The sequence below is a fragment of the Petaurus breviceps genome, unplaced genomic scaffold (assembly GCF_028583685.1).
Source record: "Petaurus breviceps papuanus isolate PSGF00001 unplaced genomic scaffold, PetGlider_PUasm1.0 355, whole genome shotgun sequence".
NCBI lineage: Eukaryota > Metazoa > Chordata > Mammalia > Diprotodontia > Petauridae > Petaurus > Petaurus breviceps.
The window spans coordinates 3,040,260-3,051,086 of record NW_027186289.1 but is presented as its reverse complement, the minus strand read 5'-3'; the positions used below and the strand labels follow the sequence as shown (position 1 = coordinate 3,051,086).

The 10,827-nt window shown below is 46.5% G+C and overlaps 1 long non-coding RNA gene across 1 annotated transcript; it reads left to right on the top strand.

Annotated features, from left to right (window-relative positions):
- Window positions 1-2,373: 2,373 nt before the first annotated feature.
- On the top strand, window positions 2,374-6,968 carry LOC138168193 (uncharacterized). Its single transcript, XR_011170058.1, has 2 exons — window positions 2,374-2,706; window positions 6,374-6,968. It is a non-coding gene; the product is annotated as an uncharacterized lncRNA (long non-coding RNA).
- Window positions 6,969-10,827: the final 3,859 nt, after the last annotated feature.

Sequence of the window (10,827 nt, the reverse complement as noted above, 5' to 3'; positions counted from 1 at the left end):
AACATAAATCTGCATTACACAGAATTTAACTTTATGTAAAGAATTTTGAAAGGCTAGTTGAGGACAATATTGCTAACATCAGATGTATGAGGAAATTAGAGAGCCAAATATCCAAACATCTCTCAAAAGCTGCTTTAAGAAAGTGTCAGATCCAACCACCAGTGATAAAAGCTAGGAGCAGTGGGTGGAGAAAGGGCCACATACTGCACCTCTCTTAACAGTACTGCCCATACTTTATCATTAACTTTACCCCTCATTTCATAATTCTGTTTATTATCATGGTACAGTATTTAATGTCTGCATTTTAGTACATTTCATCATTTTATGCCTTGTGTAAAGGTGTACTCTGTGTATGCCTTTGTTATATAGGCTAAGTGAAATGGGTGGGTAGGGGCAAACTTGCATTCCATAAAAATCACTTTACACTTATGAAAAGGGACAACTGTCTGTAATTGGATGTTGGGGGGGGGGGGGGGGAAGGGAAGGAGTGGGAGGCCTTGGGCTCTGGGGAAAGCTATCCTGAGGCAGAGATATGGTTTTTAAAGTCCAGAAACTTGGGAGCAGAGCCTGAGAGTGAATGAAAAGAGCTGGATTCTTGAGGATCAAGAAACTGCTTGTCTTCTCAAGAGTGATATAAAGGAGGAATGTAAAGCCACACACAAGCAGCTTTTCAGAGGACTGCTGCTGCTGTGAATAGCTTTCAGGGTTCTGATTACATAGTATAGCGAACTCTTTATTCAGTAACAAATCAGAGCAAAACGTTCACAGAAAATCAAAATTCAGCATTCACCGTGTCACAACTCAACAACTTATCACTAAAATGGCCACATAGTTTTCACCAAAGTGGTCACATAGTTTTGAACGAAGTACAATCATTTAGTCGATCACAAAATCCTTAATTCAATCACAAAGTACAAAAGTCAAAGTTAACCTCTAGGTCACAGTAAATCATAATCTCAGTCAGTACACAGTATCCAAGTAAAGTCTTCTTTCAGCTTGACTCAAGGCTGGCTCTCAGCTTCCATGGATCCTCTTCCATGGTCCCAGCTCCAACTGTCACCTGGGTTCAAAGGCAGGCAGCTCCCAGTTCCTTGTCCAGTTCCCATTCCATATTGAAATTCAGTGTCCAGTGCACCTCAAGTCCTTCACAGTTACTGTTTCTGGGAAGACAAAGCTTGGCAGAGCCATAATAATATTCACACATATTACTGGCACCATCATCAATTCACTATCTGCCTGTGAAATAAACTCAGACCCACCAACAGGGTCTGAGAATTCAATAGAAATCAACACAGACCCACAAACAAGGTCCAAGAGGTCAGCACAAATCATTAGTAAAGTCCCAGGACCTGCAAAACCCTCCTCCAAGACTTCTGTAAACACACAACCAGAAAATCCTCTTTCAGGGCTTCCGGTAAGGTCCCAGGGCTTCTGTACGAAGTATCACAAACAAACATCAACACAGACAGGGCAGACAAACACTGCCAGGGTACGAAAAGTTTTCTCCTTGACTCAGCCACCACAAGAGTCCTCAATTCTGCTGTTTCTAGCCTGGGCCTCTCCTTATATATGATCATTAGCCTCCCCTTCCTGTTGCAGGAGTTCATGAGTTCTGGGGTTCACATGTTCTGTTTCTGAACAGACTTGATACAAGGCTCAAAAGAAACTTGACCTGAAACAAGGTGTCAATTCAATAGCTGAAACAAGGCGTGAACTACTCCTGTGCTTAACTTACAAGCTACCAGAGCTATCAGTCAGCTATTAAGTGCTTACTTTCCCCGGCACAGTGCTCACCACCGGGGTACAAAGGAAGGGATTCCTAAATTCTGGGGGGGACAACGCTTGAACAGCTGGTACGCTTGGGGCAGTCACGGGGAAAGGACAAAGATTAAGGAAGAGAATAAGGAGGTGGTGCCTAGACGTGCCCAGGATCCCACCAAGACCCTCCGAAGCGTCTGAGGCTAGATTTGAACCGAGGTCTCCCCAGCTCCCAGCCTAGCGTGCCATTTCGGGGGCAGAGGCCTCTGAAGGCGGCTTGAGGAGAATGTGCAGAAGTGACTCTCAGCAGCTCTGAGGGAAGCTCGGAAGTGGCCACGAGCATGAAGCATCCAGGTGGGCGAGGGCAGGCTGGTGCAGTGGCTGGATTCGGGAGACAGAGGAGCAGGAAGACGCCCTCCTGAGGGAGGCAGGAGAACAGCGGCTGGCCACGGCCTCCTCAGGGACCCCAGACAGCCATCTGCAGACCTGGCGGTGACAGGCGGCCACTGATCGGGCATCCCGACAGGCGCAAGCCCTGCCTCCAGGAGCGCAAGCCCTGCCTCCAGGAGCGCAGGAAGGGCAGCAGAGGCCGAAGGCGGAAGGGCACAGGCTGGGCGCGCTCTATTGGGGGCAGTGGGCGGGGGGAGGGCTGCTCATGCAGACCAGTCCGCACTGCGCAGGCTCGGACTCTGGCCAAGGTCCTGGGGCGGGGCCTACGCGGCAGACACACCCGAGGTGGACTGGCCCCAGGCACGGCCCGCCAGAGGCTCCGAGGCCTGAGACACAGTGTCAGCGGCTGGAGGGGGAAGCCCAGGAGGCGCTTTTCCCTTCGTATTGAAGGGTCTGACCGTCCGTGGCCCCACTCCGGCCTTTCCTGGCAGGGATCCGGGAGCGATGAGCCTTTCCTTCTCCAGCCCCTTGGACAGATGAGGACACGGAGGCAAACAGGTGACTTGCCCAGGGTCACACAGTCAGTGACGCCGGGCCTGGTGCCCAGTGCGCTGTGGCGCCCCCTAGTGGCCCAGAAGGCCAAATGCCTCCAAACTGTGGGTGATGCTGGTACAAGCATTAGCCCCGCACCCCGGACCACCCCTGACCCACAGAGGGTGCACCCCCCAGGCCATGCGTCACAGGGAGCCCCGAGCTTCCAGTGACTGCTTGTAGCGCATGTGGTGGCACAGCGCGGGGCAGCCGCAGGTGCCGATGTTTAGCTGCTCTGTGGCTGTGCCCTGATGCGCAGGCGCAGGATCCTGAGGCTGCAGACCAGACTGGACCTTATACCCAGGGGGATCAGTGAGCGCCTGCGCATCGGGACCTGAGCGAGTCTAGGGGAAAGCGCATGCGCATGTGAGACACAGCCCTAGCCCGATGGCTCCCCCTCGAGGTGAAGACGAGCACCGAGCGGTCCTGGCTAAAGGCTGCCCAGCAGGTGGGACCAGGGAGAGCGAGCTCATGGGGCGGCCCTTCGTGGGGTTCATGAGCTGTGGAAGGAGAGCCTTAGGGGAGAGGGACGAAGGGAGCTTCCTGACTTCTCCTGAGTACCCCCCTGCAGCAGCAAGCACCCCAAGCGTCCTCAGGGTGGCTGCCACCACAGGTTCTTGGATCTGCTTTGTTAAAGGAAAGCAACTCAAAATGGGTTAACAAGCTTACTTTAATCAGTCAGACATGTATCGTTTACCTTGTTCAGGGGAAAAAGGTCAGCACCCCAAACTTCAAAGTATACAGGCAGAATTATCAAGACAGAAACAGATCAAGTAGACAGATTTCCAAACTGTCCAGCCATTACATCTATACCAAATCAGCATCTGGTTTTTTCAAAGCCGGGGGGGCTCTGGACAACGGCTTCCCATAATCCAGATCAAATCACAGAACACTTCTCAAAGTGAGCCCCAAAACAAAGCTACACATCAGGGCTTACATAGCCTTCTCCTGGCTCAGAGAATGTAACAACCTTATTGACTCACTGGCCAATCAAGAAGTATCTACTGAAAAACAAGCCTCCCTCCCCAGGCTTCAGGTGCACTTTAGCCTAGGTGAAGGGAAGATCTTCCAAATTTACATTTGCATTACACCCAGGCCTGTGCCTGTCCCCACCCGGGAAGTCAGGCTCCACCCTTGGGGCAGAAGCAGATCCGCAAAATCCGGGCTTAGGTGCAGGAGATCCTCAGCGTGGGCTTCCGTGTTTTCTGACCCTGTGGGGTTTCTCGCGTGTCAGGGACAGGCTTGTGGGTGCCCGGGGCATGCTGTCTGTTGTATTTATATGAGACCCACTGGCGTGGAAACTCCTGGGGTGTTCATCCCAACGAGGGCTCCCTGCCGGCTTTGGCCTCCACCCTCCAGGCCCAGGAGGAGACAGGCCGGGACATGGGATCTGCCTGGCAGAGCCCACGGAAGTGCTGCGTGCAAGGTGCCGAAGGGCGAGAGTGGAGCAGCCCCTTCTGGGAGGCTCCTTGGCCGTGTGGGTGGCGCAGAGCTTCGGGAGCCTGCGGCAAGGGCCGTGGGACCTGTCCCTGCGTGTCCGGGCCCTGACAGCAGGCTTCGGGTGAGGCCTCTCTGGCTCACTTAGACATCCTTGTCAGGACCCCTGTATCAGACGACTCCAGGGTGCCCTGTAAACATTCAAAGCAAGGTTGTTTAAGATAAACATGAAGCCATGTCTGCCCCAAAGGAGCGCGTGTCCTATTAGGGGTTGACCATGCACACAGATAAAAGGGTAAGTTTGTATATGAGACAGAACCAAGAAAAGAGAAGGCCGCATTGGACACTGGGAGAAGAAGAGGTTAGGGCAAGAGAGAAAGGCCGCTGGAGAGACGGAACATCCGGTGTCTTCTCACGGCACTGCTGCACATCATTTGTGTCTTCTTCCGTTTGTGAAGGACAGCAGGAGTATTGAGAGGAAGAATCCTGAACGGTGGGCGGTTCATTTTATATGAAGATCTATTGAAGAAACGGTATTTCTGTTGAAGAGAGTTTGGGGGGCAGGGGGAGGTTTGCCCACTTCATTAGAGAGCCTTCTAAAAGAAATCAATGAGCTCTTAAAAGAGTTTGGTCTAGTTAGTACCAAAGGAAAAACCAAGGTAGTGAAAAAAAAAACCTGTTCTCCAGATTATGGCATGCATTTGTATTTTTTTTTGGCCATAGAATTGATCTCTAAGTACCTTTAGCTTAAAAGAAACCCATATTGTTCTTCCCTGAATCTCGTTCAATTATGTGTGTTTTTGTGTACATGTGTGTTACTTAACATATGCCATATCTGAACTTGTGCCCTAGTCATCTGGATAGAATGACTTTTTCCTATGATCTGAGCAGCCAAAGGAAAAAGGGAGAAAAAAGAATTTCTCAGCTGATGGTTTCAAAGCTTTAAAAGGATTTAGTATTATCTCTGTGTTCCTTATTCTGGCCAGTTGAGAATGCAGATAGAGACAAATAACAAAGAAGGTGTTTCCCTTCCTCCTTTCTCCATTTGTAGAAATGTATGGCTTTGGAAAATAAAGAAAAGACTAGCTTTATGATTCATTTATAACCTTTTAATTTATAACCTTTTAATGTGGATTTCCAAATTGAGATAGGAGTATTGACTGTTTTTATATACTAAAATATCTGAACGAGACTTTTTGAGTTGTGTCTCCCTAAAACTGAAAAGTAGAGACTTTGTAGAATTTGTAAACAAATCCATCCATACTTCTCTACAGGGATTTTTGTTGCCTTAAGTTTAGGTGTAAGGAGTGATTTAAAATTTGCGATTTGTTCCTTGAGATTAGAGCTGCCTCTCACATTGAAATTTACCCTCTCTCCCACCATATAGAAACTATTAGAATATGTATGTGAATGAAAACTTGCAGAGGGAGTACTTAGAAAATTGGCTTATAGAGGAACTAACATACCCTCCTCCCCAACTCACTTCCCACCACATCCACTCACAACCAAATGGGAGGCTATGACAATTTGTTATGCTGATGGCTTTAAAAGTTTGACTTTTGAACATAGAAATAAACTATATGGTGATTATTCTTCCCACTTGTTATTATGGAACTTTAGGAAATTAACTTGGTTAATTATAAATGGATATGTATACATGTAATGGCAGCAAAAAAGTACTTAGCACCTTGTTTGAGATACTTAAATATTTAGCACCTTATTTGAGCCCATTGTGATTTGAAGGTGGGAGGAACTTGCTGACAACAGGAGGGGTGGGACAGGAAAGAGAACCACCATATATAAGGAGGAGCAGAAGCTTGGAGAACTGACAGAGCAGAACTGAGAAGAGCACTTGTGGTAGCCGGCACTCTGTCTGTCTGCTCTGTCTGTGTTGATTTGTGTTGCTGATACTTTGTATAGAAGCCCTGGGATGTTACTGGAAGCCCTGAAAGAGGATTTTCTTGTCTGTTTACACGAGTCCTGGAGGAGGGTTTCAGGGGTCCTGGGACTATGCTGATGATTTCTATTATCTTCTCAGACCTTTGTGAGTCTGTTTATTTCTATGGTGAGGATTTGTGTTGACTTCTCGGACCTTGTTTGTGGGTCTGTGTTGATTTTACAAGCAGATAATGAATTGATGATGGTGCCGGTAATGTGTATGAATGTTGTTTGCCTCTGTTAAACTTTATCTTCCCAGAAACGGAAACTACAAAGGACTTGAGGTGGACTGGACACTGTGAGCTTCAATATGGAATGGGAACTAGACAAAGAACTGGATGAGGAGCTGAGAGCTGCCTACCTGTGAATCCAGGTGATGGCTGGGTGAATTCAGGCAAAAGCTGGGACCATGGAAGAGGAACCATGGAATCTGGGAGCCAGCCTCCAGTCAAGATGAAAGGACCTCTCCTTGGGTACTTAGTGCTGACTGACAAGATCATGATTTACTGTGATCTAGGGGTGGGAGAACTTTTTACTTTGTACCTTGTACCCCTTAAGGATGGTTTGAGTAAAGAATGATTGGAAACTAATCTCCAATCAAGAAGAAAGAAAACTTTTTGACTGAGAGATTAAGACACTGTGACCTAGGGGTGGGAGACCTTTGTACTTTGTATCACTTAAGGAGGATTGCTCCTTAAGGATGATTGAGTTAAGGACTTACTGAATGATATCTTTTGTGTAAAACTATGTGGCCACTTTAGTGATAAATTGTTATATCATTGTGAATGCTGTGCTTTGATTTCTGTGAATGTTTTGCTTTAGTTTACTGCTGAATAAATACAGAGTTCACTATACTATGTGATCAGAACCTTAAAGCCTTTCATAGCATCAATCCTCTGGAAAGCTGCTCATATTTGGCTTTATAATACACCAATTTCTTACCACTCTATCACCTAATTGAATAATGTTGAAAATAGAGCAAAATAAGTAAATGGGACTACGTTTATATCTTTGAGTATTATAAGCTTGTCAATTGTTTTAAGACATTTTATCTCAAAACCCACCAGTGTGGGACTCTCTCCTTATTGGTGTAGATGAATGCCCTGCCTTTCATGAGGGGCTGTTCAAGGATGCTAAAAGCTTCAGTCTTCTTTAGACCTTTTTCAGGTTTGAGTTGTTTGGGGCACTCTTGGCTTTCAGTTTTAAGAGGGAAGATGGATGATACTAGCCCCACTTCAGGTTACCAAAGTAGAAGATTCTGGGAAGACTTGCCAGTTGTCTGTCTTCCTCATGTTCCTGTCACTAGCTTGCTACACTAGAGAATTCAAGGAGATTCCCCTTGGCTAGATCTGGGATGCTCTCTTGGCTGAACCATTTCACTCCCAATGGGGAAGCTCTTTTCATTCTGTGTTGGCTGGTCTACATTCTCCTTTGTATACCTTCTCTGAGTTCTGTTTTGCTATGATTTGGGATAAATGAATGTTGATTGTAGAACTGATATTTGTTGGGAAATGGGTCAAGTTTTGAACATAAAACTTGGAATCTTCCTTCTCTCCCCGCCCCCCCAACCATGACACTGATCACAAGAAGCTAGATTGAACTTGATCATATCCCTTAAACCAGGTGTGGGGAATCTACAACCTGAAGGCCACATGGGACCCTCTGGGTCCTCAAGTTTGGCCCTTTGACTGAATCCAAACTTCAAAGAACAAATCGCCTTAATAAAAGGATTTGTTCTGTAAAACTTGAACTCAGTCAGAAGCCTGCACCCAAGAACCTAGAAGTCCACATGTGGCCTCAGGGCTACAAGTTTGCCATCCCTGCCCTAGACTAACAATATCTAAGAAAGAAAAAAGATATGATTCTTTTTTTTGGGGGAGGGGGAAGTTAGGGCAATTGGGGTTAAGGGACTTTCCCAAGGTCACATGGCTAGTTTTTTGTGTTAAATGTGTGAGGTCAGATTTGAACTCAGGTCCTCCTGATTCCAGGCTAAGTGCTCTATTTACTGTGCCACCTAGCCACCTCAAAAAGATATAATTCTAACATGGTACCCCCCTCTCTCTGAGGAGAGCAGAGTGGACTCATACCAACTTCCTGCTCCTCCTTGCAGGAATTCAAGTCTCCCTTGGAGAAAAGTGATGGGAGAAGGGGCTTTGTTATTGTTTTTCAGTCATATCTCACTCTTTGTAACCTCATTTGGGGTTTTCTTGGCAAAGATATCAGAATGGTTTGCATTTCCTTCTCCAGCTCATTTTGCAGATGAGGAAAAATTACTAAACTTGAAAACAACTTGGAATCTATCCAGACAGAGGTGATGGATTTTGAAAGCTGAGCAACTGGAGAAAATTTCTGAATTGCTGGACTTCCCCAGTATTGTTAAGAACAAAAGAATCTGACCATTGTGTTTTTAAAAAAATGCTATTTCTAAAAAAGATCCCCAAAATATATTATAAAGGGACAGTTTATACATAATACTTATTCAGTAACAACAGGGGTGAACACCAAAATCTTTTCTTCCAGACACATAATTATTAATTTCCAACAAAATAACAAGTCATGATAGTTTGGGGCATTTGTGAGTGTCACTCACCTGTTTAATAAAATTACCAATTACCTGGAAATTATGTTCCTCGAACTCTTCAAATATAGCAAAGTCCATAAATAATATAGAGAAAGTGAAGAATTCAGGACATTGGGGGAGGAGCCAAGATGGTGGAGTGAAAGCAGGAACGTGCTTTTTTTCCCCACACCTACCACCTCTAATACCTGTAAAATATGACTCTAAACAAATTTTAGAGCTACAGAACCCACACAGTGACAGAGAGAAACAAGTCTCCCACTGAAGGCAGCCTGGCAGGCTGACAGGAAGGGTCTGTCACACCAAGCTGGGAGCCGAGCACAGGCCCCTGTGAGTCGTGCAGTCCCAGGCCCAGGGCAGCCTCGACCAGTGGCCTAGAGTGGCTCAAGCCGACTTCAGGAGAGTGAATCTCCAGCAGTTGTGGCAGTTTCCAGACTTCTCAACCCATAAACACCAAAGAGAAAGTCAAAGATCAGTGGAGAACTGGGTGACAGGACAGCATGGTTCGGCCACTGCCCCGGGGCTGAGAGTTGGTGGAGGTGTGTGTGATAGTAATGGCAATTAAAGATTCCCCTGTATTGGCTTGGTTTTCAAATTGATTGTGTTAAAACCCAGAGTTTGTTAATCCCACCTGTGGGATGGGCTTGTTGATGTGAAAAGAAAGTCCTGAAGTGGGAGGAGCTGGTGACGTAGATTTGGAGAGACACTGGAGAGAGGCGGAAGATTTTTTTTTTTGGAAGCAGCACCTCGTGGAGAGAGAGAGAGACTAAGAGGATTGCTGGTGGCCGCTTTGAATTGCCCTGGACTTTTGAGACCTGCCCCCTGAGCTGCCAAGGACTGAGGAGACATGGCTGTTTTGCTGGTACTTTGTCTGTCTGTTTTGATGTTATTTTGCCAGATTTGTCCACTGGTGAAAGACTGTCCTGTTGAAGAAGTCCTGGAACCTGGCATTTGGTTAAGAAGGCCTGAGACTGTCCTGCAGACAGAGAGTGAATACTGTCCACTGGTGAGGGACAGTACTGTTGTTGCAGGGGTCTGGAGACTGTCCTGCAGACAGAATGAATACTGTCCACTGGTGAGGGACAGTACTGTTGTTGCAGGGGTCTGGGAGCCTTTCTGTTGGTTCAGAAGCCCTGAAGAAGGATTTTCTTGTTGTATGTTTACAGAAATCCTGGGAGAGGGCTTTGCTAATGTGTTCAGGGATTCTAGGGCTGTTCTACAGACAGAGGATAAATTCATGAAGGGACTGGCAATGTATCTTATGGCCTTGCTAAGCCTTGTCTCTCCAGGAACTAAGATTGCTGAGAACTTGCCTCGTGTCAAGATGAAGAAAAGACCTCCATTTGGGTATTAAGTGCTGTGTTTAAACTTGATGTAACTCTGGGGTAGATTCAATTGTGATCCAGGGGTGGGGAACTTTTGACCTTTTTGTGTTCTATGGTTGAGCAAATGAATGTATTTTACTAATGTTTGGAAACTAATCTCCATTTGAGAAGAGGGGCTTTGTGGTGGACTTAATTAAGGTATAGCCTAGGGGTGGAGAAGTATTTGGAACAGAGACTTTGTAATTGATTGAATGATTGGAAGGTCCTGGGGTGGGGTAGTACTTGGAGATTATTTAATCACACTTAGTAAATGCTGTATTTTGAATGATGTCATGTTTTGATCTTCTCTGTTCTGAGTTTGTTACTGAATAAAATAGAGAGCACCTATGCTGGTATTTTGAACCTGGGAAGTTGCCTTCTTTTGGCATTACATTACAGTGTGGCAGCTGCAGCTGCTGCTGTGGCTGCCTCCAGAGCTCCTGGCCTGCAGATTGTGGGGGGACCAAGTGACCATTCAGAGGGTAATCACACTTGCTTTGACAGTCTTGGGTGATGGTCCTGAGGTGAGGAATGCTAGTGTGCCAGAGCTTGTGGTGGCTGTAGAGAGGGCACTCTCCTCATAGTTCTGGCAACTGCGAAAACCCCAGAAATTTGGGGCACAGATCTCTCCACTCTGGAAGCAGAGTCCTACCTTGGCAAAGAGCTCAAAAGTCAAGTAATTGGCTGGAAAGGAAGGAGGAAGAACAATCAGACCATAGAATCCTTTTTTGGGGACAAAAAAGATCAAAACATGCAACCAGGGGCAACTAG